The following is a 27,478-nucleotide window of genomic DNA, read 5'->3' as shown; positions in this document are numbered from 1 at the left end:
ATTAACAAGTCATGATCAAACAGCTCTAATGGCCATAACAAAACATGAACTGGTGACCCATGAGTGAGGTCATGATAGATGCAAGAAGGCTAAGGCTAAGCATTGAAATTTAATGAATTTTCTAACTTCTGGTATTGCCAGGTTTTATATGAAAATATAGAAAGAGATATATTTCTCTCACTTATTAATATAACATACTTTGAGTCCAAGACAATATTTTCCTCGAAAATTGTCCACATGGTGGATCTATTATATTATAAAAAGATGCATTATAGCATGCATTTTAAATTACGTGTTGCAATTTCTCTGTAAAATATAAGCATTTCATGCTTTAACAAATGGTTTTCATTACACAGTGTGTATAACTTCTTTATGTGTATCTGCTACATAATGTGATTTATGATCTTAATGGCATCTATTTTCATACTCTTCCTTTCATAAAATCAAATCAAGTACTATCTGTTTATCTGTATCTGTTTTTTCTCATAAGCAATAATAATTGGAAGATGTCATGCAGGTCTGGGAAATCTCAGGCTGTGCTGCTCTCACACATTGCTGCATTTGGATCTCAGCATTTTCCATCTCTATATTCCTGTGCTTCCTGAGTTTTGAATGGACAGGAGCAGTGCTCCTTCCTGTCACATTTCTGCCTGTTAATCCTTCTCAGAAGTGAGACCATGATTTCTTGCCCCTCAGATTAGGAGGAGGGAGAGGAGAAGAACATGAGCTCTTGGCTCTGCAGTGGTTGAAAATCTGCTGTGTACCACAGCTGCAGCTGGTGAGGGGAGCAGATAGCACCACTCATCAGATGTAAATAAGATAGGGTGGAAGCTGTGAGGAGATATGAAGACTCATGTGGACTCATATGGGGGAACACAGGAAAGGAGAAACAAGCTGAAAGAAGCGAGGAGACACAGCAAGGAAAGCTGTGAGAGGGACACAGGTAGAAGCACCAAAGAGAACACCAGAGGAAAACTGTGAGGAGGCAGAGTTTTGGAGAAAATGAAGGAGGAAGCAGAGAGATATAGTGGACACACACACACAAAAAGGATGCTGCTGGGCTTACAGCTGGATGCACAGTCTTGGAAGGAGTTCCATGCTATGAGGACAAATTCTTCTGAGAGGACTGGAGTAATGGATTACCCATGCCAGAGCAGGGACACCCCTGAGGGGGCTACAGCACATAAAGTAACCCATACCAGTACAGAGGAGCCACAGAAAGCAAGGAACTGTAGACATGTACTGGTTTTGAGTGGTAAAGATTTGGTAGTGAGGGGAGACCACAGGAGTGGCTTCTGTGAGAGGCTGCAAGAAGTTCCCTCCATGTCCAGCAGACCCAATGGCAGCCAGCTCCAAGGTGGACCTGCCACTGGGTAAGGTCAAGCCCAGAGGAGACAGTAGTAGTACCTCTGGGCTAATGTATTTAAGATAGGGAAAAAAAAAAAAAAAAACAAACCCTGTGGCACAAACAACAGCAGTGAGAGAGGAGAGCAAATATGTGAAATCAAGGGCTCTTGCAGGCACCAAGGCCAATGCAATGAAGAAGAAGGGGCAATATGTGCTCCAGAATGTGAAGCAGAGATTACCTGGCAGCCTGTGGGCATGCAGATTGTTCCTGTGCAGCCACAGTGGAGCAGAGATCTACCTGCAGATCACTGAAGACTCCAAACCAAAGCATGAAGGGTATGAATGTGAGGAATTTCAGACATAACATGTATGGGATGAACTGACCATAACCTCCATCCTGCTGCACTTCTGTAGGGGCAGGGGTAGAGAATTTGGGGGTGAGGGTGAGCCGAGAAAGAAGGACGGGTGGGAGAAAGGGTTTTAAGATTTAAATTTTATTTCTCATTATCTTACTCTGGTTTGATTTGTAACAAATTAAATTAATTTTTCCCCAAAGCAAGCCTATTTTGCCCATGAGATTAACTTAAGTGATCTTTCTATGTCCTTACCTCAATCTATGATTTCTTTTATAATTTTTCCTTCCCTTTCCAGCTGAGCAGGGGAGTGATGGAGCAGATTTGGTGGGCACCCACTCCTAGCCAGGATAAACTCACCAGGAGGAAAGTAAGTAGGAAGGATTTAACAGAAGAAGGATACAACCAGGTCCAGAGTCCAACTTCCTGTGCTACCCATCACCTCACTGAAGGTATTGATTGGCAGAGCATAACAGACTCTGATAAGAGATTTCCATCAATTTGGGACAAACATAGTAAGAAAACATGTTAAGAAACAGAGAACAATGCCACCTTTTATCATCCGGACTTGGGTAGGCAGGGGAAGAAAAAATAAAAAAAGCCAGTTTTTTTTCTACAAAACTACTTCACCGGGAAAAACAAACTATTAAAGATCAAGAAATTTGCTACATTAATTCCTGCATTAAAGAATGATGAGATTTCAATATAAAGTGGGATATAAAGAACTATAAGTGGAGTTTCCGGTTAGACTCTGTTAGAACTTTTAAGTCCTCAGTATTATACATAACTTGCAAACTGTACATAGAAAGGTTACACAGAAGAATGTTAATAACACTTTAAAATTACAGTAACACTTGATTATTTTTATCTCTGAAAGAAAAACTGAATCTTTCTCTTAATTTTCATAAACCTGCAGAAAACAAAGACTGAAACATTTTTTTGACTTATTAACAATTTTTTAATCACTGTACAATCTTTCTTCCAATATACCCCTGTGAATATAGTAAGATTTTTTTCAGAGTTTTTGATAGCAACTAGTTATCTTCCATTCTTTAGAACAAGTTAAAAACAACTAATCTGACTCATTTTCTAATGCACAATGAAGATTTTTTTTTTTAATAGAATTGATTTTGTTCAATGTGGATTAAAAAAACCTTGTGCGTAGCTGCAAGGATTTAACTCAAAAATGGTTTTAATCAGGAAGCTGCAAGTGGTCTTTTATATTCAGAACCACTAGTAGTAATATTTTGAGAGCCATTGTGAAATCATAAGTTATTTGGTCATAGTAAATGACTTTGATAAGAAGAAATGCTTGTCAGGGATGAACAAAATGTCAGGGATAAACAATGGCTTATCATTGATTCTAATGCTATAAAAGAAAATATGAAGGAAAACAATAACATGAAATTGCAACAGACTTTTGAGTTCTGTATCTTGTCTTCCCCTTCCAAAGGAGGAGAAGAGCCTCAGGCCTTAAAGCTACACATAATAATCAAAGCTTAGCCTTGTAATAGCTGGAGTACTAAAGCTTTTCTTGTTCATCATCTAGTGCTGCAGTTCATGTTTATTTTATTATGTTGCTGTTGAATGGTATGGTCCACTGTTCCTCCTCACCCTAGGTATCTCCTAAAGTTGGTTTGCCCCTAAGTTGTATCCACGCCGAGTCATCCTTCATTGATTCCCCCAGCCTTTTTTCCAGCACCTTCCCTGCCTGTCATTGTAACCCACCTTTTGTTCTCAAACTATCCCTGTCAATCCTTCCTTGGATCAATCCCAGACTGTACCACCCCTTTAGAATTCCCCTATTCCTCGAGGCCCCATTAGACCATGTGACCTACCATCTCATCCCACCTGTTTTAATTTGCCTCAAGGAGGTGACTTAATCCCTTCAATCTTCCTCTAAGGATCTCCCATTGGTTAATTGTCTGTATCCATCCATTGACTTGGAACTGTATTTAATCCCATGCACTCAGGGTGTCAGGGCTTTTTATTCTTGACCTCTTCAACTGCAGTAAGGTTCTCCCTGTTAGAACCTCAAGACCAGAGGGCCTCCTTCTCCTCTGCCTTGATCCCTGATGTGGCTGTGGCACTCTTCACCATAGAGCAAGCTGTGTTCAGGTGCAGGTACAATCCAGACCTCAGCTGTTCCCCACTCCTGGTGTGGTGCTGGAGTTTCTCCAGGGCTAGCCTGGGCTCTGATGGCTGCCTCACTATAGTAAAGAACACAAGGTAAAACTGTGAGAAGAATGATAGTGAATATGGAGTATGTTTGCCATTTTCAAAAAGGAGATAATGGCATATTTTTAGTCTATTTTAAAGGTATTTCTGTACATTTTTGAGTATAAATTTGAAAAAAAAATCTTAGACATATAGATATCATTACCATGCAGAGAGATTTTCAAGGACACACTTTAATTTCCAGGGTACTTACTTTTTTGTAATGCAGAGATCATGACATCTAAATTTTTGGAACATTTAATCTCTCATAAACTAGCTATCAGTCTCTTTCATTAGTCACTAGGATAGAGAAGGCAGTTCATGCAATTTATCTTGGATGAAAAATAAGGAGTGGATTTCTGTTTTTCACTTCTAGAATAGTGAAAATTGGAACAACACAATTATATTAGCTGCCTTGAAAAACGCAGAGGCAAGGATGAACCAGATAAGGGACATTTTAAATAAAATCTACATACCATGTTTTTTTCTGACTTATACGTGTTTATAACAGCATTAATTGTAAAGAGAGGAGAAACTGATGTTCTAAAAACACTTTTTAAGAACACTGAAAGATTTTTCTGAAACATTTAATAAGAATTGATATTCAAAGTTCAAATATCCCTTTAACAATAACAGAGGGTTAAAATGTGTTTTGACATTCCTAATCTTTTGAATCCCACAAAAAGCTGTGCATGCACTCATAAAGACCTGACCATGTTATAGCTACTTCTGCTCAACACCTGTTAAAACATACCTGGTTTTTTCCATATGACCTTTTGTATTATCGCATCTTTCATTTAGTGCAATCTGCCATTTCATAAGACAAATTATATCTCATGAAACAATATTAGCATACATTCAATTTTCAATACTTACAACAGATTAATTTTTCCCAAATTAATTTTTCCTAAATTAATTTTTCCCAAGTTATTCCCCAAATTATCTTAATATGGATTAGTTTTCTGATTATACACACTGCTAAAACAGCAACATCAGTGAGAACAGGTTTTTTGCTAGGACCTGAGTATTTGTGAGTTCTCTCATAGAGGAAAAGTTCTCACTGCAGATTAATATTTTTCATATATTGCTTGCTAGGTCTTCTTTGCAGTATATAATATGGTTCTTCCCTAATAAGATTCTAGTATTTTAAGTAGAGAGATTCTATTTATAGAGCTATCATTTCGGATCAGAACTATGCAGGACTGTGACTATATTTGAAATACAGCCTTGAAGGGTTTGCTTTCTTCCTGCTTTCTCCCTAAAAATTTTGCTTCTTATACTGATAGTAACTCTTTGAGTCATGACCTTCAGTACACTATACTTTCAATATTATGCATGCCTAATACAAAGAAAAACAGCCTTTAGTGGATCAAAAAGCTTTCTGAAAAACCTGACATTTCTTTTTTCTTGCTAATGCAGACCATCGGTAACTGCACAGAACAGTAAATGCTGTGCTACCCTCAAACTAGAGTGGAAGCAGACTCAAACATACCTTTCAGAGATTATCATCACCTACTTTATATCAGACACCAAATCAAGCCCCAGCTTCTACCATGTGAAACCATTAAACAGCTCATGGGATTTTCCGTAACAGTAGGACCTTTAACCACAGTGTCCTGGACAATTTCCAGCAAAAGCAATTGCACTGTGCCAGTAAATGCCCTGCATTTTATTTGGACACTCTATTTCTTTCTCTTCTAGTAAAATGTTATGTGAGGCTTGCTGTGTATTGTAAATAGGTGCTGAGTTTTATCTAAAGCATCTTCACTGTGAGGATGTGTGAAATGATCTCTATAAGATGCAGTAATGGCTTTGCATATGAATTTTCAATGCAATTTGGTAGCCTCTACATTAGACATTATATGATGTACCTGTTTAATTATTTTATTTTTATATTTATACAGAGTGCTAAAGAAACAAGTGTCTTTACAGTAAGTAGAATGTATTAAACTGTTTTTCAGCAATCATTTTACTGATTTTGAATTGCATTGGGCTGATAATTTTCTTCCTCTGCATAACTTTCTCAGTATCTCAGCAGTATTCCTGTTTTGCGGTATAATAATGATACTGCCTGAATAATTTTACTTAGAGAAAGTAAGAATGCTTACATGGTAGAGTAACTAGTATCTTACAGAGAAGCTCACTTTTTCATTTCAGAGACTGGCATTCAGCTTTCTGCTTATTTTGAACTAGAGTAAGGGCTTAATCTCCTCTCACTGTATCTCTTAAGCTGCTCAGTTTGTTCAGTTATTTAAGTTCTGGGTATTAGTTGCTCAATTCTGAGTTTAAATCTTCCCCCCCTGCAAAAAGCCTTGAGGAGGTAAAATTCTAAGGTATGTTATTTTGGGATATTTTAGGGTTTGTTTTTTTTTTCATTTGTCTGTAACCAGCTTTATTGTCAATACTAGAATTATTTACCCATGATAAATATTTTCAGATGCTTTATGACTGTTTTGCAGTGTTAACAAAAAAAAATTCAAACTGTTCTCAGCTTGTAGAGATGCAACAAATTAACAGCTCAAAATTTGTTACCAATTAGCTACTGATCACACAGTGTTTTGAATATATAAAATATTTTTGAAATTATAGGCATTTTTGCATAGGACACAGTTCACTGCAGAGATAACAAATGCTTTTACTGTGTGACCTGTGGTCACAATCTTCTGTAACAGCTTTATATTATCGTGCAAGAACAAGAAAGTTTGTATGATTTACAGAACTACTTCCTGAATGCATTTCACTGTATCAAAAGTCTTTGAATCATATAATTCCATTCACTTCAAAAAATGTAAGTCTAGAATACCAATTGCAAAGAAATTAATCCATAAGTTTTACAGTCCCAGAGAATTTTGGTAGGAGATAGATGGTAAGGTGTAGATAGTTTTAAAACTTTTTTTTGCTATTGTCAGGCATAAGTGACAATAGGAATTTCAGAAATTGATTAAAAAAATATTTTAGTGAAATTCTGAAGAAAACCAGTTCTAGTTTGTAAACTGGCTGCCTAGGTGGGCTAAGAAACAAGATTCATGCCTGCTTCCACCTCTTGCTGCTCTGAGGTGCTTACCTTCTTAGTTGGCTTCATTAAAACCTGGACTCAGTTTCCAGATTGATTACTCTGGCTGTTTAGTGAGCTGAAACATACAATTTCTTATCCACTCTATGCCTACAAAGGACACTGCTGGGTCCTAATTCCAGCTACATGATAAATTCCAGGACTTTCTAAGTTAAACTAGGATAAATTCTTATGCAGTTTTCTGATGTGCTCAGTTGTTTCTGAGAAACATACTATTTCTGCTGCTTTTCCTCCTCAGGGTGGATGCTCCTCACACTCTTAGCCTGCTCTAGTGTGGGGTTCATCCCATGGGAGATCAGTACCCCTCTGGGTCCCAATTCCTGACAGAAAACCTGTTTCATCATGGGTTCCTCTCTCCATGGGCACATGGGTCATGACAGGAACCTGCTCCAGCTTTTTCTGGGCTCCACCATGGACCTCCATGTGCTGCAGGGGCTCAGCTACCTCACCATGGACTGTAGAAGAATGTCTGTTCCAGTGTGTGGAACACCTCCTTAGGCTTCTTCTCTGGCTTTTAGGTCTGCACTTGTTTCTCACTCCTGAGAGTCTGAGTTGCATTCTCCTCTCTTGACTGCAACTGCTTCTGCATAGTACGATTTTCCTGCTTTTTAACAATTTTATTTCAGAAGTGCCCATCTCTGATGGGCGAGCTGATGGGCAGAAGTTGGTCTAGAGTCACTTGGCTCTGTTGAACAATGGGGAAGCTTCTAGCACTTCTCCCAGAAGCTCCTGCTCTGGCCTCCTGTTGGCCCCTCCCTCTCTTCACCCCATCCACCAAATTAACATTTGCCACCCCATTTCAATACAAGTTTGAACCTCCTGATATTGTGGCGTGGTTGGAGGGGGGTGGGTGGGGAAGGGTAGTCTTAGAAGTGAAGTAGCTCTGGGAGCATTTCTATGTCTTAAAAATGAAGCAGAAGTTTGCACTTTTTGATGTAAAAAGGCATTGGCATGATTCAACTTTCTCATTCACCCTAATTTGAATTAGTTTTGTGACTTCATTTTGGAGTATTTAATGGAAGAGAAGTTTGAAAGTTTGAAGCAACCTCTAAGTTCTTTTTAATTTTATCTTAATTAAAATTAATTTTTAACCAAGGTCATTAGGAAACATTTTCACAGAAATGTGTTGTGGTTTTACACACTTATTAACTGATACACAGCCTCTATATACATACTTTTCCTTTTTATCCTCTGAAGCATGTGCAAGAGATACATTTGCTTCTTCTATTTAATAGTGTGATGTAATTGTTCCTGAGCACATTTGTGTAGTACTCCTGGATGCATTCTTTGTGCGTGCAGTGTCCTGCAGGATGAATGCCTGCAGCAAATACCACATGTCCTTTGCTTTGTGTACCTTGTTTGGTATGATCCTGTAGTTTACCCCACTCCTTTCATTGCATATTCAAGAAAGTGTGATGCTGGAAAATGGCTTTTTGTCTTCAGTGTTTGACTTCTGAGGTACATTTCTTTACACATTTTAGTAAAACTACTACTAACATTATGACTATAGCTGTGATTACTACCAAACAGAGCTGATTCAGTAAAACGCAAAGTATGACTAAATCATTTAGTGTCATACTATGTTGCATTCTTGAAAAATTTTATAGAATTCCAGGTCCTCTTCATCTGTTACTTATTTTCATTCTGCAGGATCTTAATTCATCTATACTGTTCAAGAAGACAACATCAGAAAAACAGACTTTTCTGTGTGCACAAGCAATTATACTTCAAAATATGAATATAGAAAATTATCTTCCATCAGCTGCAGGAGTGAATTAAAATTCACATTTGCCAAAATTCAATAATTTTCTTACATGAATGTGAGTTTTAAATCTGTAGAGCTGTCAGTCAAAATAATATAAAAACATAGACTTAATTTATGTAGTCATAGTGCATGAAGAATAAATAACTTGGGGAATTATTTATCCATCAAGGAAAAATATGTCAAGCATAAATAATGGATGCAGATTTTTTTATTTGTTCCATACAACATAAACCAAGTGTTCCCTATAATTAAGTCTATTGTTTGATGTAATCTCCTGTTTTAAAAGGATATTTCTCCATCAAGGTGGAATTAAAGACTTTCCAGCAAGTGAAATGCAATAAAAGGGTTCATGCCACTTCTGGTGGACTTTCTCAATGTCAAGAAGAAAATATTTCTATCATTTTGTTGCTGAGTATGCTTATGCTGCCTAACTTCTTCCACTTAGAGGAACTCCTTTATGTAGATATAAAATATATAATTTACTTAGAAGGTTTTCTACATGTAGCCTAGCCACAAAAATCAAAATGGAACACAAGAGACTCCAGCATGGATATGGATCCAAGAGCCAGTGTATGACATTAGAGAAGCATAGCTCACAAATTTCAACAAGCTTATGCCAAGCTACCCCAGCTGCAATGTTGAAAACCTAGGAATTCTCCCAGTGAAATTTGAAAGTATTCCAAGTAAGCAAAAATAGCAGAGTATAAACAGTTATCTAAACATAACCATAGATTTAACTAGCACTTCTTTGAAAGAACAAAAAAGCACTCAAATATAACTGTAGTACATTGTGTACATTTTATGTTGTATTTATTACTGTTAATGTGCTCAAAGTGACCCTATATTTTGAATGTCTTATACTTTTATCTTAATATGTTTTCATTGCATATTCAAATCACATCATTTCCTTAAGTGATTTTTTCTTTGTTCTTTTTTATCCTATTTTAAAGTGTGTTTTACCTATCTGATAAAAAGTAATTTTGAAATTATAAGTAGATAATATCTCTTGATGAGAAATAAAATTTTTTACCATTTAAAATTTGCTTTTAAATAATTGTAGGCTTTTAGCAGTGGGGAAAAAATTATTATTTCATTTTCATCTGTACTTCAGTTTAATTAATAAGAATTAGGTTAATTTAGTTCAAACACTTAGGAAAATGTGAGGTAATAGTATTTTAATACTCGCTTTTTCTAGGTTATTTGTTTAATTCATTTAAATTCTCTATTTTTATTCTGTTATTCACAACATGGATGGTAATATGAGAAGAGATGCATTCTAGGATAAATCTTAAAATAGAGTGGTTAATGTAAATAACTTGCTCAGCATACCTTAAAGTGAACTGTGTGTATTACATGTATGGCATGCTGTTGAACTGCATACAAACTGAGAAATCAATTAATATATTTCTAAGCAAAACAACCTGAAAACACTTGGGCATGGTGAGAACATTACCAATTACAAAGCTGAATATTGGTCTCGCTTTTCAAATCATTGAACTCAGATAACCCTCTTTGCAGGAAGAAAATGATGGAGTGACAGAAGTTTGGGAAGCTCCTTCAGGGGATTTCTGTATCAGAGGCACCCATACAGTAATGAATCATTATGACAGCATTATAAACAATGACATGCTGAAACATTGTCTGATTCACTGAAGCATTTGTTACAAATTTGAAAATTTCATAACCATAGGATACAGGCATAAGAAAATCTATGCATATAGTGCTGTACAAAGAAAAAGGTCTGCTCAGCAAAGCCATTGAATATTTTCATCATTACATATGTGGCAAACCCAAAGAAAAAGTTCCTGTGGAAACAAAGATGTTAATGTTGCCTCATAGAGACCCTCGGCCATTCTCCTAGTCTTACAAGTACAAAAGGAATTTTACAATAAATAGTATTTATGGCAACAACAAATATCAGAGTATGGTAAACAGTCAGATTTTAAGACATTTCATATGGCATGACTATAAGAAAACTATAATTACATACTTACTCAAAGAAATACTTCTTTCCTGAATCCCAGAAATATTGTAGACAGCCTTCTCAAAAGTACCCAATTATTTTTATTACCGTCATTTATATTTAGTGACCGTCATTTATATTTAGTGCTGGTATTTTCCTTTGAGACTGAGGACTTGGATTTTTTTACTAAAGAACTTGAAGTATATGTTAACTGAAAAATATTCTATTGAAAGTGAAAGTACCTTAAAAACTCAAATTTCGTAACTAAAACTATGTGGAGGAATAGTTTTTATTTTGTGTTACACATTTTATTCCACTGAAAGAGACAAGAAATATTTTTTTTTAGTCGTTATATAATCATGTTCAGTTAAACATACAGAATTTAGCAGGATACTTGAGTTATTTGGTGAAGGTTTGGATGACTATAACCAAAAGCTTTGATTGTTAGAAGTAATTATTATAATAATAAAAAAACTTTTGGTAATACTGTTAGCAGGGCCAAGTTATTCTCTTGTATGGGCTATAATGACAACAAAAACCTACAGTGGGATTGATTTTGCTATGTGGGCTAGCTGCTTGTGTCATCCTTGCTTCTGAAATCAGTTCAGCATCTGAAATGTTCTTCTCAGTTAATTTTGGAGTATTTTGTAACCACATTTACTTCTTCAAATTGGAATCCCCTGATGAAATTTGGCATGTGGTAGAATATGAAGATTTATGATAGTATAACTCACCAGAAAGTCTTATATGAACATAAAGAAGTCTTACATAGACATAAATTATGTCAAAGTAGCTGCAATTCCAGCTTTAATAGTGATGCAGTCTCAGACTGTCCAAGCTGCATAACATTTAGGATGCAATATTAAAAATTTGCACAATTAACCAATGTATGTCTTTGGTCAGGAAAAAAAACTCCAAACAAAAAACAAATGACCAACCCAAACTTGTTTTACTTCTCAGGGAGACTGACTGGCACAATTCTCTAGAGACAGGAAAAAACAAACTACAACATTCTGGTTGTTATTTTTTGCTAAATTTCCCTGAAATTACAGCAAACAGTAAAAGTTGTTGTCATTACTGATATTCTCTCTGCCCCACAGCCATGTGGCTCTGTCACACAGTTTGGGTAGTAACAAGATAATGAGGATAAGGCTTTTCAGAAATCTATGCCAGCATGTACTGAAATGGAGACCAGACACTGTAATTGATACTGCTCTGTGTCCTACTGCACATCAATTCCTTCTATTTATTTTCCAGTACTGTCTTAGAAAAGTAGATATGATTACCACTCAGTATTTTCAGTGTTACAAAACACATAAAGTAGACCTGGAAAGGAACTTGAGGTATTATGTAATTGAATTCTGTTCCTAGGACAGAATCATCTGCAAATGAGGTATTCCTAACTTATTTAATTTATCTGTTTTTAAGAAAATGTCAATTATATGATTCTAAAAGCTCCTCGGACTGTGTATTACAAAGCCTAACTACCCTTAACAACAGATAAAACCTTATCTTTTTTTTTTACATCTAACTTAAGTATCCCTCCTTGCAAATTAATCCCATTACTTTTGGGCCCATGAAATAAAGAACAATTATTTGTCTTCCTTTTTCCAATAGCTTTTTATTTATGTGAAAGCTGTTACCTTGTTTCAAGGTCTTTAAATTTTCTGTACACAGAAGCAATATAAGAAAATAGAACTTTGGGGCACATTAAAAAACAAAATTGTTGAGTAAGTGGTGAAGATATTTTGGAGTAAGAAGTAAATTTTCTATGCATTCACTGTGCTTAGCTAAATAGTTATTGATATGAAGGGTCAGTAGGTTGAAAATCACATATACTCATAGATATGTTGAGGGAGATTCAGTTGTATTTTAGTAAGTTATTGAACATATTATAGAGAATCATAATCTGTGAAAATCTTCTATCAGATTGGGGTAATTTCTGATGATAAAAGGTTGATTTTATCATAGTTGCATTATTATTTTATTTTATATAAGGAAGACTAAGAAAGCTAATGAAGAGACAGCTAATTTTTCTAATGAAGAAGGATTTTGTTCTGTTGCTCAGATGAGAATAATTTTAGAACACAAATAAAAGTTTTGAGTTTTCCAGTATTAAAGTATGTTGCCAGAAACATTCTGTTTTTAAAAGCCTTTAAATCTGAGGAAAAAAATCTGTTTACAACAAACATTTTTAAATACTTAAAACCTTTTTAAAAACAAATTAAAAAATGGAAAAGCTTTACTTGTTGACTAGCTCTTCAGGAAACAATTTTTTCAAAATTTTTTTTAATCTCAGCTTTGAAATCATGTATATCCAAGTTCACTTTCTCTTTCTATATCTCACTGAACAGATGCAGAAACAAAATATTCAAAAAAAGCTTTCAAAAGTCAATTCAGGAAAGCTGAGGGAATAACACAGATCTGAACAATTAAGCAAACCAAACAAATCTAGAATAGAAGAGTCATATGAACTCTCCCTTTCTTTTTATGCAAATAAAATGAAAAATAAAGAGCACAATGTAGTTAAAATTAGCATTGATACCAATGCGTTGTATTTTAATCACCTGACAGAATGTAGTTTGATTTGAGTATCTTTTCTATTCTTAAAATTACAAATGTCAGGGACTGTGACACTTGGCAGGTCATTATTATGAAATGGGAACCTTTTTTTTTAATACCCTGAAGCCATGTTTTTACTTTGTGTCATTTTCACTGTATTTTAATGTATTTTTTCCTTTTTTTTTTGTAAACAATCAGAATGACTGTAAAATCTTTTTTTCTCACTGATGCCTTCAAGACTTTTCCTGCAGAGTTGATCTAAAATCAATCAAACTAAGGACCTATTCCTTTAGAAATTCTTACTTTTTTGATTGCTCACAACTGAGTTTAGTAGATCATTACAAGAAAAAAATTGAGAGAAAACATAAATGAGAAAAACTCTTTCATCTGATTGAATAGTAGAAAATTTAGATCAAAGACAATAAAAGATCAGCATGATTTGAACATTCTTGGGCTTACTGTTGTGTGCAGTAGGAGGCATGACTGAACTTCATTACAGGTGCTGGTTTTTGAATTGTTCTTTTCTAGTTTATTTATCTACTTGTCTGTTTATTTAGTGGGACTTCAATGCTAACTGACATCATTGACTAGCTATGAATGTAGAAACAGTGTTTCTGAGCTAAAAATGATGGATCTTTGGATCCTGAAGGGTGACTGTGGTGAGCTGGGGCTCGGTCTCTTTCTCCAGGCAACAACAACAGAACAAGAGGACACAGTCTCAAGCTGCACCAAGGGAGATACAGGCTAGAATTAAGGAGGAAGTTTTTCACAGAAAGAGTGGTCAAATACTGGAATGATCTACCCAGGGAGGTGGTGGAGTCACCATCCCTCGATGTGTTTAAAAAAAGACTGGATGTGGCACTTGGTGCCATGATCTAGTTGAGGTGTTAGAGCATGAGTTGGACTCGATGATCTTAAAGGTCTCTTCTAACCTAGAAATTCTGTGATTCTCTGATTCTCTGATTTTAAGCAGCTGAACTTCTACTAAGGACACACAAGTTTCTCTGCTGAAATCACATATGAGTTTGACCTGAGGACTTTTCATCCATAAAAAAAATGCTTTCATTTGATCTTCAGGTTGTTACAACTACCCATCCTAACAAAGAAGAGCTACGTGTGAGGTACGTGTTAAGACATGAAACTGCAATTCAAAGGAATTCTGAGTATGAATCCCATGGCACTGTGGCAGCGCTTAAAAGCCTTCTCTTCTAGAAAAGGGGAAATGGAAGGATTTGTGACTTTCTTTAAACCAAGATCTGAAGCAAAACGTGTTGGCTTCTCTCAAGAGGCTTCATTCTCCTACAGCTGGAGGAATTGATGGTTATAAATAGTCAGTGAGGACAGGAAGTGTGGTCAGAGCACACTCATCAGGGAAATACAACCGTATTTGTATTGCTATTGATAGGAATTGTATTGTCTTCCTATTGATACTGAGTACAAAGTGAAAAAATAATCCATGGGAAGCATTTATTTATTCTGCTGTTTCCAGATTTCATGCATAAATCAGTGAGCATGGCAAATCAATATAGGATAGAAATCATTAAAAGTGTGATTGTAATCGGACAGGGAATGGTGAAAACCTTGTGTGGTACTTCACACTGGCTTGCCTTCAAAGGCATCCCTGTCAAGTTTCCTTCTATTTGATGAATCTAGCTATTGAGCCTGTATTTCTTACTCGCAATTTCAGCTTTCTTAGTTTTCATTCATAATCTGTACACGTCTGGCAGCTGAGTGAAAGATGTGTTAGGCATGTACTTCCTCACATGTCTTGCTCTGGAGCACAGTCCTTAAAAAAATAAAAGCATCTTGTCCCCTAAATTGTGATCAATTACGCAAAGTCTTTGTTTTGTCATTTAGTACAGGTAATAATTTATTTAGTCTACTCTTCAAACACAACATAATTATTGAACCAGAACAGGTGGAAGGCAAACAAATGCAGGACTAGCCTATATAAATAAAAAAAACGTATTTTTGCCTTTACACAGCCATTGTTATAGCTTTTAAGTTATTTCAACTTCTGGTCACCCCACAGACTTACCAGAACCAGGACAAAAGTATATGGGCTATGAAGTTTGGAAAGGTTAAGAGTCAGGCATACTATGCATTTTTTGTTTAGTCTCCTTCCAGCATAATTCAATGTGATCCTGTGGTGGGGTCCTTGAGAGCAACGGAGGTAAAAGGAGCCCAAGTTACACAGCTGTTTTTGCACAGATGGCTGTGAAACTTTGTCATGGCACTTGCCTGGATGGGAAACATCCATGATACGTGTTGGACAGCTGTGTACAAATGTAATAACTTATTCCTTCTGGAGCTGTATGGGATGTCCCACACAGACGGCTGCAGGGGCTCTGTGAGGGGAGGCCGGGGCTGCCCCAGCCAGACACAGCTGGTTCCAGCCAGATCCAACCACCCACCACAGGGCAGGGCTGAGCCCATGGCCCAGGGCGGCCGGTTCCAGCCAGATCCAACCACCCACCACAGGGCAGGGCTGAGCCCATGGCCCAGGGCAGGCAGCTCCAGCCGGATCCAACCACCAATGTAGGGCATGGCCGAGCCCACGGCCAGGGCTGGAGCACTACGGGGACTGCGTGTGTAAGAAGGACACAGGAAGATAGTGGGGTGTGGGGAGTAAAAAGGAATGAGAAACAACAGGGAACAGCAAGGTGAGGAAAAAAGGAAAAGGAAGAATGAGGCAGTGGTGGAGAGCTCTGGAGCAGCAGAAGAGAGAAAGAGAAAGAAGGATGGACATGCAGAGGGAAACTTCTGCCTCCTGAGCTCAACACACCTAGTGCCCCTGATTGCTCAACAGAGAGCCTGAGCGTTACTTGAAGTCATATAAAAGAAGAAAAGGGACCTGGGGTGATGAGGAGTGTTATAGATACATATTAGTGGCTTTTTGCAAATATTAAAATGGATTCTATATGTGTGGTGTTAATGTAACTTTATAACAAAGTTTTTATTTCTGTTTTTAATTAAGTTAGACATAGTATTGAAGTATCTGATGCAATAATGCTTGTGTTAAAATGCCTGCTTGAATGGGATAACATCCAATGAACATATGATGATGACACCAGCTACAGATATGCCAACTGTCAGCACTCACCATCTGAAGACAGTGTGGGCCCGGGCCCAAAACTGGAGGTGATGATAAGAATGGACTAAAACCACAACCAAGAAATATGCATGCCCTAAAAAGGTGGGACCCAAGGAGGAGCTAAACAGTTCTAGAAATAGGTAAATTAGTTTGGGGAAAAGTTAATTATGCATGATTGTTAATGAAGATCTGAAAGGTTGATGCAATAGAAATGGTATGTAAAGGGTGTTTCCAAAATTGCAGTGTCCTTTTGGCTGAGTGCCAAGATGCACACAGCCACATATCTCTGCTCTATGGTCTTTGTCTCCTATTGTACTTTATTAACCTGCCTAATTTTTACAGGACAGTCAACCTTGTTTTTACATGGAGCATGGGAAAAGGGGAGAAAAAGTGCTTTCCCCAGCTGTGAAATGTTTGGTTTTTTTCTTTTTCTTTGATTTCAAATACATCAATCAATAATTAAACATTTATATTAATTAACAATAAATGAAGCTAATTCCCCAAAGCTGAATTTGTTCTGTCCATAACAGTAATTGTCACTTGTCTTTTGTCTTTATTTCGGCTCTTTGCCTCAAACCAGGTGGGTTCTTGTTGTCCTGTTTTCTCCCCAGCCTCACAGAACAGAGGAGTGAAAAGCAGCTGGGTGGGAGTTTGGCTGCTAGACAAGGCTCACCTACCACAAGCACAGATCTTGTATCTGTGTATAGTGCCAATTAGAAGCAAGAAAATAAATTAATTTGTGTGTAAATATTGATATATCTTCATATGTATTTATATATACTGTATATAGTTAAGGAAAACTCAGAATGTTAATCTCAGTCTGTGTTTCTTAAATCCATAGGACAGTTTTACAAATACTGCTACAAACAGAAACAATTTACATTTTATTAGAACCAATAGAGGAAAGCAGTAAAAAGTATTGTATCTAAGAATTAAGATAAATAGAAGTTTTTAGGCTTTGTGGTTTTTTTACAGATAGTGTAGATGAGCTGGTCAAGGCTCATGGTATTAAAGACTTCATAAGAAATACCATCTTGCTTGTGTGATGATATCTTCACAGCAAATATTACTTCAATTTGGAAAATTCAAATGTTTGCTTCTTTCCTGCTAGATATCTTTCTTTTTTATTCGTAGGCCAATATTTATAACTATGAACAAATTCAGAAAAGTTACCACTTCTTCAATATAAATTGTATTTATGTTGATTGTGGATGTACTTAAGTCCAAAGTTTGTCACAGTACAACCTGTAAGCATACTTGCTAGTAAAGCAAAATACAAACTTTGAAGCAATTGTAAAAGCAAAAGAAGCCTAAGCATTATCTCGTTGTATTTATTGTCATAAGGACATATGTATCATGGAAAGAAATATTTTGCAGAACACGCAAATGTTTTTTAACTACACATTGTTTCAATTCTGGAATATAATTAAGGTATTTCTTAATTCTTTATAACTAAAACCAAAAAAAAAAAAAGGGCAAAAAAATCTTTTTCTAGATAAAACTGCTTTTTTTGCAGGAAGAAAGAAGTCTTCCAAAATACTGCTTTTGGGAATTACTTTTTGAATTTAAGTCTTCAATTGTAGAAATACACCTGGATATATTTTTTTACTTTAAGGTCATAGAAAGCAAGATTAGATGACTCTTCTCAGAAATCATTTGACAGTTTGAATATGCTGCCTTAGCAGAAGATTATTCAAAGCTTTTGCTTGGATATGTAAAATACCACATAATGAATAGTTTTAATCTGACCTGTTTCATGCAAAATATAGAAGACATATTTGAAAGTCTTGGCAGTCTTTATATTGTAGTTTCCAAAATCTTCCAACGTACTAAATCCATAAAATTAGTACTGCAATTCCAAGTTACTGAATGGAAGAATACATCCCCGTACAATTCATACTTAAAAAACAAAACCCAGAAATGCCACATTTCATGCATCCCATTAATACAAAATTCAAAATTTCACCAAGGATGAGAACTGTATTTTCCTTAAGGGAAAAATATTAGCTTCCACAAAGAAAATGAAAGCTTCAGGAACAGTTTTGTGTCAGTTAAAAATTACCCTGCAGTCAGTCTATGACTATGAACATCAGTGTCTTTATTTTATAAAAATTATTTTTAGCAAAGTCATGCTGTCTAATATAAAGGTAGCATATAGTCTAGTAGTCTAATAAAAAGGTATCACAGTGATAATGATTGTATAAAGTCAACTTCACATCAATTATTTCTAAGAAAATATTAATTTTTATGTTTGAAGATTTTACTCATTTATTCATTGATTCAATTCAGCTTTAATTTTTTTTCTTACTTAGTAAAGCTGGACATCTTTTCATATTTTCCTTGCCTAAACAAAAGTGCAGATGGTGAGACCCAGAGAGAGATTTTATGCAAATATTTTCCCACAGTTTATAACATGGAATAGTAGTTTATTTTCTAGTTGTTTAAAAAAATAACATTATTGCTTAGGTTATTAACTTCAAAAACATGTGCATTATTTAAGTACTACAACAGCAATTATGATTTTTATGTGAATATTTCTTATTTCATACAATCTGAAGCAAATTTAATGGTATAAATAAATTTGTGAATTACTGAAAGGGTAGAGACACAAAAATCATGTGCAAATGCAATTTATTTTAAGTATGGAAAGTTGATTTGATCAGAAAGACAGCTGAAGAAGTGGCAATTTCAGGAAGATGTTAAAGGCCAGACATATTAGAGAGATGAATATTACATTTGATCATTGTTTTTTGAGTCACTTCACTAGAGCTCAGGTGATTGTAGATTTTAGAAGTGTTAATTAAAAAACCCCATCAAATAGTTACAAATAGACCAATCTCTGTCATGCACACTATCAGCCAAGGAGTGGAGATTTATTTCTGAACCCGTTTTGGAGGTTTTGATTCTCACAGCAAGAACATCAGCTGGGAATTACTATTTTTCTGAAATGAGTCTGGGTTTTTGTTTACCCACATGCTTCCAATCTAGTACAGACCAAATAAAATCTTGGCACATAATTTTGGGGAAAAAAAACAACAAATATAAAAATTTTGCTTTGGCCTACATTTCAGTGGGACTCAGACATGGCCCATCAGGCCTGGCCTGATCTCTGTCTGCATGAGTTCACATTTAAACATTTCTCAAATCAGTCCAGACTCTGCCAGGCAAGAGCTGTCATGTATAGTTACTCTAGAAACTAGGGGACAGTTTTCATGGGATTACCTGTTACTCTCTAGTAACTTGTTCAGTATGAAATCCATTACATTCTTCTTAATTTCTTATCTGCAGAAACACAATTAACAATATTTATTTATCTTGTGAAAAATATGTGCAGATAATACTCTTAAAATTTGTAAAATGGCCCAGATCAATTATAAACCAGAATCTGTTACAGAACCTAAGATAGCTAAATTTTTCTTCCATAAAAAACACGAAATAGGCAATTTTCATGGTAGACAGATAGACTCAGTAGCTAAAAATGAGGGAATAACCTTCTTCAACAAATGTGAGATTGTGAGACTTATATTGGGAATGGATTAGCAGTATCAAACCTTACTGCTTACTACTATGTTGAAAGTAGTCACCCTCTTAATACAGGCATAGTCTGTTGGCCTTCTATTTGCTTTATAAAGAAAATAAGTTACAAGAGTTCTTAATTTTATTCAAGAACAAAAAAAAAATGCAAAATCTTGAAAGCTTTTCTAGGAAGAATTTTTTCTGACTTAGTAGGTTAATGATTGTCTTCAAAAATCATAATTGGATACTACACATTACCTTGAGAAAGCAAGTATACCTTCATGAAGGATCCTTCTTGGCATCAGTTAGTCTGTAACCATGTTGTCATCTTTTTGCAAAAGTTCCCATACCTTCTTGGCAATTTCTCATGGGCACCTCCTCACAGCACTGACTCCTTCTCAGTACAGCCAACAAACTCCATCTCTCTCCTCACCCAGCTAATCCACTCTTTTGTAGCACTCATCTTCTTATTGGACACAGCTGTGGCCTGTTAAAGACAGGCCTGTTCCTAATCTTTGGTGATCAGTACAGCTGCAAATCCTCAGGTGTGAGACTACCTTCTGCACTATCTTTATTTTCTTACATTCTATCCCTCCACAAAACCACTCTTGAATTTAGAATGCTGAGTGACCTGAGGCAGAAAAGCAAAGAAAAAAAAAAAGGAGAAAAAAAATTGTACTTTAACAATAGCACTGGTAGCAAAAATACTGGAAAAATGCTTATATGGGACAAAAATATATTCAGAACACTTCAATTTAGATAGGAGACTCTATAAAGGTTAATAAAAGTAAAATATAATAGTTCAAATATTTAAATAATGAGATTCTTGTAAGTATCTGAAGAGGAGGTAGGAATATAGAATATAAATTCCTTTTTATATATACATAAGACACAGAAGTATAGATATTAATATGACTCATGTAGGCAAATGTTTGGAGTATATTATTTAGTAAAAGGACAGTGGAAATGGAACACAGTAATTTTTACTTAGATGATAATTTGAGAGAGAATTGATCCAAATCTATAACCGTTACATAATTTTTTATTAAAAAACACATAGTGTGGTCAATGAAATAAAACCAAAACCAAAAAACCAAACCCAGCTTCTAATGTTTAATTAATAAAAATTTTGTGGCATTGTAATTTGTAATGAGAGTTTAGATGGATAATCTTAACTTCCAAAGGCTCTGAAATGATCAGAATCCAAATCAAGCAAGCAGGCTTCAAATAACTTTTCTCTTACTAGTTAATTTTTTTAAAATATAAAAGTAAAGCCTCAACATCAGTTCTTTTGCAAGGTCTCTATGATAATAGTAAATCCCACTAATGTCTGAAGTACTTCAAACAGGGCATTTTTTTAATGATTTCCAGCTCTTCAAAGAATAAGCCTTTCCTACCTGAAAGCTCTCAGAGAGCTTTCATATAGTAAACTAGCCAGTTTTTCAGGGAGCCTCTGGCAGCAGAATGTGGTTAAAAGGGGTCACCTTCAAAATATGGAAAAAAATACAGAATCAATTTCAGGTGCAAGAAATTATACCAAAAATCCCTTAACTTATTAAGTCTTTGAGTAGAAATTCATCTCCTTTTCCCAGTAACCTGCTCACTCGCTCAGGAATAAGGAATATTTACATGGTAATGAGGTAGAAATTGTTTCCCCAAGGCATTCTCAATTATATTCTTTAGGCAGTGTGAATTTTCAGAAAAAAAAATCTCAGCCAGTATAAGAGTTGCCCCATGTTTATACACCTGACAATTTTTTAAAATAAAACAGTATCTGGAAATGAATGTTGGAAATCCACACAGATGTCAAAAGAATAAGTCAAATATAATTTAAAAGCATAAATATAAATATATAAATATAAAAAGTTCTACTGTCAAGGTAAATTTCTGGGACTTCCACAATAAAGTTTTCAAGGGTATCTTGGTAAGAAAAAGTAAAATAAATTACCCTTACATTCTTATTGCTGAAATTATCTAAATATGCCAGTAAGGGAGTGTGTGTAGAAGCCCCAGTTATGACACAGATTTTCCTAGTAAAGAAAAATTGAGAAAATAACTTTTAAAATACTGGAAATTCCATTTTTTTTAGTAAGAATTATGTATTCCTTATTATTATGTGTTCTTTTTTATTCTTTTTTGAGGCAGTCTCTCAACAACAGTAGAAACAAAACAAGAAAAGACCAGGAATCTTAAACTCTGATACCAAGTATACTTAAGATGTTTTGCCTGTGGCAACTCAAGATAGATTAACAGCATAAATTAGTTTAAGAAAGGAGAGACTACAGTTTGATGGGTGTGATCCCTGCTTAGGGCTATACAGCAGGTCAGGAGAGAACCTTGCAGAGAAAAAAAATACCAAATTATTAGTTTGCATTGTTTCAAATCAGGCTAATTTAATTTCATCTATTATGACTTATAGCAGTGCAGTTAAGAGAAGGATTAGAACTTCTGTTCTAGGGCAGGAGGGTTGCAACTAGATGAACTGTAAGGTACCTTCCAGCTTTGGCCAGTCTGTGATTTAACACTCATTCCCTCTCAGCTGTATGGAATCTCCTTTTAACTTTACCTTTACATAACTATTTGGCTGATATGTAAACAGGCTTATATTGGTGTCATATATGGGAATGAACCTTGCAAAATTTGAGCACATAAATGGTATTATTGAGCTTTTTCATAAACACTGATGCAATTAAGAGCCTCATATGCTGACTTTCAAAGGATTTCTTTGCATAAACTGATCACATCTGTAGAATATGAAAATATAAATTTCCTTTTAAACAAAAAAAGTTTAAAACATGGAAACAACTGTTGGGTTGTGTTCCTTTTGTCACACTAACATGGTATAGTATTCTGTGTACTACTTGCACTGTGCCCTTTTTAAACCGGGGTGGATTTTCTGAATGATCCTAACTTTTCGAGTGGGATATATGGATATAAGAAGAAGAGAGATTATGGCTATTTCCCCACAGAGAAATGAGAGCAGAGATTAATTAAATGATATTTCTGTTTCCCTTTTGTGCATAGTTTCAGACTTTGGAACAAATCTTCTCTTTCTGTTGACAACAATTAACAACATTAACAAGAATCCCTGGAGTGACCTTTTCAAATTGAAAAGACCACATTTATGTGAAAAGAAGGTTAGTTTCAGATTTTTGGTGTTCATTGGTTTGGGTTTTTTTACAAAAGCATACATCTTTTTACAAAAAAGATGTATTTTTTATGCTTTTACAAAAGCGTACATCTATGGAATTCACCCAAAGAGTCATTCTCTGTATGTGAAATGCAGAGATCATGGTATTATTCTTTTAAAATGAATAAAACTATTGTTCATGTTAATTTTGTGACAAAATAAAATATACTGTGTAGCATGGAGTATCTTAATGATAAATTCTGCATGCTGAAGAGTGGAAAGGGGGGTAGTATGAGGGACAGGTTCTTTGTATAGACCAAATTAAATGATTTCCCAAGCATATTTAAAATACAGATCTATGTGACAGGGTCTCCCTGGAATGATACTGCTTTAGTTCCTAATCAATAGAGACTGTTCCTATCTGATTGATTTACTAATCTCATTTATGTGAAATTGGTTTTAATTTGCTGAGGATTTAATTGCATTTATTATATGAATAATTGTGGCAGGGTGCTTAGAGCTCTGGACAAGCTTTTGCAATAATTTATATCTGATTTAAAGAAAAAAACCAATATAATATTTTAGGAACTCAAAACATTTCTTGCAGTCTGAGGGAAAAATTACATCTCTGCTCTGAGAAGGCTTCTCCATACAAAAGACATGATGCTCCTAGAGCAGATCTGTTGGAAGGCAACAAAGATGATTAGGTGACTGGAGCGAATCACTTATGAAAAGGAGTTGAGAGATTTAGGCCTCTTCAGTCTTGAGAAGAAGCAACTGAGAGAGCGTCGCGGTTAGGGAAACTTGGAGACTCAATATGAGTGTTTAGCAAGCTTCGTTTATTGAAGAGAGCATCAGACCTTTATGCACAACAAGTAATAAGCTCATACATATTCTGCAAGCTAAGCAATCTATTGGCTATACTACAATATCAGCTCTTCCTCATACCTTAGGGGTTACATCCTTCTTTTCTCATGTCTCTCTCACTACTTGTTATTGTACCACAGCTATGCTCAAGGACACAGTGTTTTGCAGGTGCAGGGACCCAGATTAGCTGCATCCTCCCGATTCTTGGTCCAGAATGTGGCCCCTGTCACGTAGCCATTCTTCCACAAGAGAGGACCTCATCCCTGTCTATAATAAGTATCTGGAGGAAGGGTGTCAAGAGGATGTTTCCAGGCTCATCTTGGTGGTGCCAAGCAATAGGAAAAGAAGCAGTGGGCAGAAACTGATGCACAGGAAGTTCCACCTGAACATGAGGAAGAAATTCTTTACTTTGCAGTGACTGAGCACTGGAACAGATTGCCCAGGGATGTTGTAGAGTTTCCCTCACTGGAGCTATTTAAAAACAATCTGGGCCCAATCCTACGCCATGTGCTTTAGGATGCCCCTGCTTAAGCAGAGAGTCTGTAACAGATGACTCACTGTGGTCTACTGTGGTCTCTTCCACCCTTACCCATCCTGTGAAACACATTGTTACAGAATTTTTTTTTTTAATGCAAAGGTGGTAGCTAAGCTTGTGTTAAAATATTTGCTGTAGAAAAGCTATTGCTACTTAGCAATCATTGAATTAGCATAATGTTTTCAGGAGCCTTATGTTTTCTTAGCTGTCCTTCTACATATTTATTATTCCCCCAGTACTTTAAATTGTCTTTAAGTGGAGTGACTCTGCCAGACCAAACATGAATTGACAAATATGCATATGGCATCAGAACTGGCTGGGATGTGGTTAACACTGCTCATAGCAGTCCATATAGTGCTGTGCTTTGTATTTGTAGCTGAGATGATGTTGATAACACACTGGTGTTTTAGCAATTGCTGAGTAGTGCCTGTGCAGCATTTATGCTGTCACCCACATCTCTACACACATACACACACTCTCACAGGTGAGCAGGTGGCCAGGCAAAAGTCTGGGAGAGAACATAACTGGGACAGTTGAGCCAAAGCGACTGAAAAGATACCCCAAACCATATGATAACATTCTCGGTGATAAAAGCTAAGGGAAACAGGTGAGAGGAGGTCACAGAACATTTTGTTACTAAGTTTGTGGTCTTTTGAAGAAACTGCTACATGTACTGAGTACCTACTTACCAGAAAAAGTCTGGATATCTCCTTCTGATCACGAGTAGATAATAATTTTTTTTTTTTGGCTTTGTATCTTTGGCAGCTCTTGTTTTCTTAGGGTAAGCTGTCTTTCTCTTGACCCATGAGTTTTTCATCTTATTTTCTCACTTTCTTCAGCTGAGGGCAGGGAGTGAGAGAGTGGCTTTTTGGGCATTTGGCAGCCAAGGTTAATCCAACATGTTGGTCAAAAAATGCCAAACTAATATCCACCTTTACTTCCTACATGAAATTCACAGATTTAGGATGATCCATGATATCAAAACTGGAGCCCTTTGAGGATTAGGGGGCACAGACCGTCCACCTACATTGTTCTGTTCACTAAACACATAACTCTTTCAAGTATCAGAAGCAGCCATTCATGGAATTGGAAATCCATAGAAAACTGTTCAAGATATGAAAGTTTAAAATTAGACTAAAATCCCTGCCATTTCCATTCTCTTGTGTCCTGGTTTAATCCAGCAGGCAGCTAAGCACCACACAACCATGCCCTCATTCTTCCACCGTGCTGTGGGATGGGGTGAAAATTAGAAGGAAAAAAAAAACCTCACAGTTTGAGATAAAGATGGCTTCACAGGACAGAAAATGAAGGGAAACAATAATTATGAGTATGCAAACAAATTATGTACAACGCAATTGTGTACCGCCCACCAGTTGATGCCCAGCCTATTCCCAGGCAGTGGCTCAGCAGGCCCAGGGTCAGCTTTTGCTCTAGTTTATACACTGAGTGTGATATCATATGATTTGGAAGATCCTTTTGGCCACTTTGGGTCTGCTGCCCTGCCTGTCTCTCCTACCAACTTCTTGTGTACCCCCAGCCTCCTCTGTGGTGGTGTGATGTGAAAAGCTGTAGTCTTTGACTTAGTGCAAGTCCTGCTCAGCAACAGCTGAAATATCAATGTGTTACCAACATCATTCTCATCCTAAATGTAAAACACAGCAGTTTTCTGTACCAATTAAAGGAAGAGAATTAACTCAATCCTAGCTGAAAATAGGACATCTGGTCATACCATAGTTGAAATGTCTTCAGTAAAACCAAATTTGATTGTCAGTATGTTTCTCACCTCCATTCTTTATCAGTGAACCTGTTCTGACAGCCAGATGAGACTGATTGTGTAATCTCTTTCCCACCTGTATCAAATGAACTAACAAAACTTTTCAATTATTTAATTATTTTTAGTCCAGTTAAATCACATTTTGAATGAATATCAAGTCTGCATCGACCCATAGAAAACACAGTTTAAATTTTTTTTTTACTTATCCCTTTACAAAAGTAAATAGTACATACTTAACTTCAGCACAAAAATATACAGAAAACTCTACATGCATTCCTAGAAATTCTAACAAGGAATACAATATTACAATTGTCATGCCATGTAAAGTCTCTGTACTATTTGATTTTAGGTCCAAGGCACCAACAGTATAATCCCTTGAATGCTAGAGACAGAATGCACTCAGTACAATAAACATGTCTCAAAATTTCTTATTATGCACACTCATTCACTCAATTATTCTTGTTAACTTTCCATAACTTTATACTCATACTTTCTTTTATTTTTTTTTTATTTTTAGTGAAAAATATGCTGTGATGCAATGTAAGGCTGCAATTTTGCCCAGTCTTCCTTTTGTTTGTAAGAGTAGTTTGACATGTCCCTTCTACGAATCTCTTTGGTATGGGTTGCAGATCACACTTGCCCATGAAATAATTTTTCCAGTGTTCTATCTTGGTGTTATAATATATATGGACATCACGTGAAGAGGTAAAATAAGAGGGTAACAAAGACACTTCATTCTGGTGACATTTCTCTCCTAAACCCCTTTAAAACAATCCAGCCTGAAAAAGGTGAAAAAAACAACGGACAAAAAAGAGAATCCCACAAAAATATCAAAACCACAGGACTAAAATGGCTCTCTACAGAAATGATGAAGAAATTAATACAACAGTAAGTAAAAAATTCAGATGGCATTTTTCTTCAAATGCAAACTGTCTTTCATGTATCTAATTTTAAAATCTGTTTTATTATAACTTTCTTTGGTCTGGTAACTTTGTATATTGTGGGTTTTTTCTTTATCCAGATTTTATCCTAAAATCTTACTGGATTTTAAAATGGTCCTTTTGCACAGCATTTTTGTAAGTCTTTAAAAGTGTTTTAGTTCATGCTTAGGCTCTTCCCTAGTCTCTAACATCCATATTGTTAAAATTTAGGTGAATTCTTATGCATAATGGCCCAATGACATCTTTTCTATGGGTCAATCTCATGAGTAACCTTGTGAATAGTTTCTCATCTTGATCATCTAAAGCGTTGTTTCCACTTATCCTCATGACATGCAACCATG

The sequence above is a fragment of the Molothrus aeneus genome, chromosome 3, assembly GCF_037042795.1.
Source record: "Molothrus aeneus isolate 106 chromosome 3, BPBGC_Maene_1.0, whole genome shotgun sequence".
NCBI classification, from domain to species: Eukaryota; Metazoa; Chordata; class Aves; order Passeriformes; family Icteridae; genus Molothrus; species Molothrus aeneus.
Note: the sequence above shows the minus strand (reverse complement) of the source record.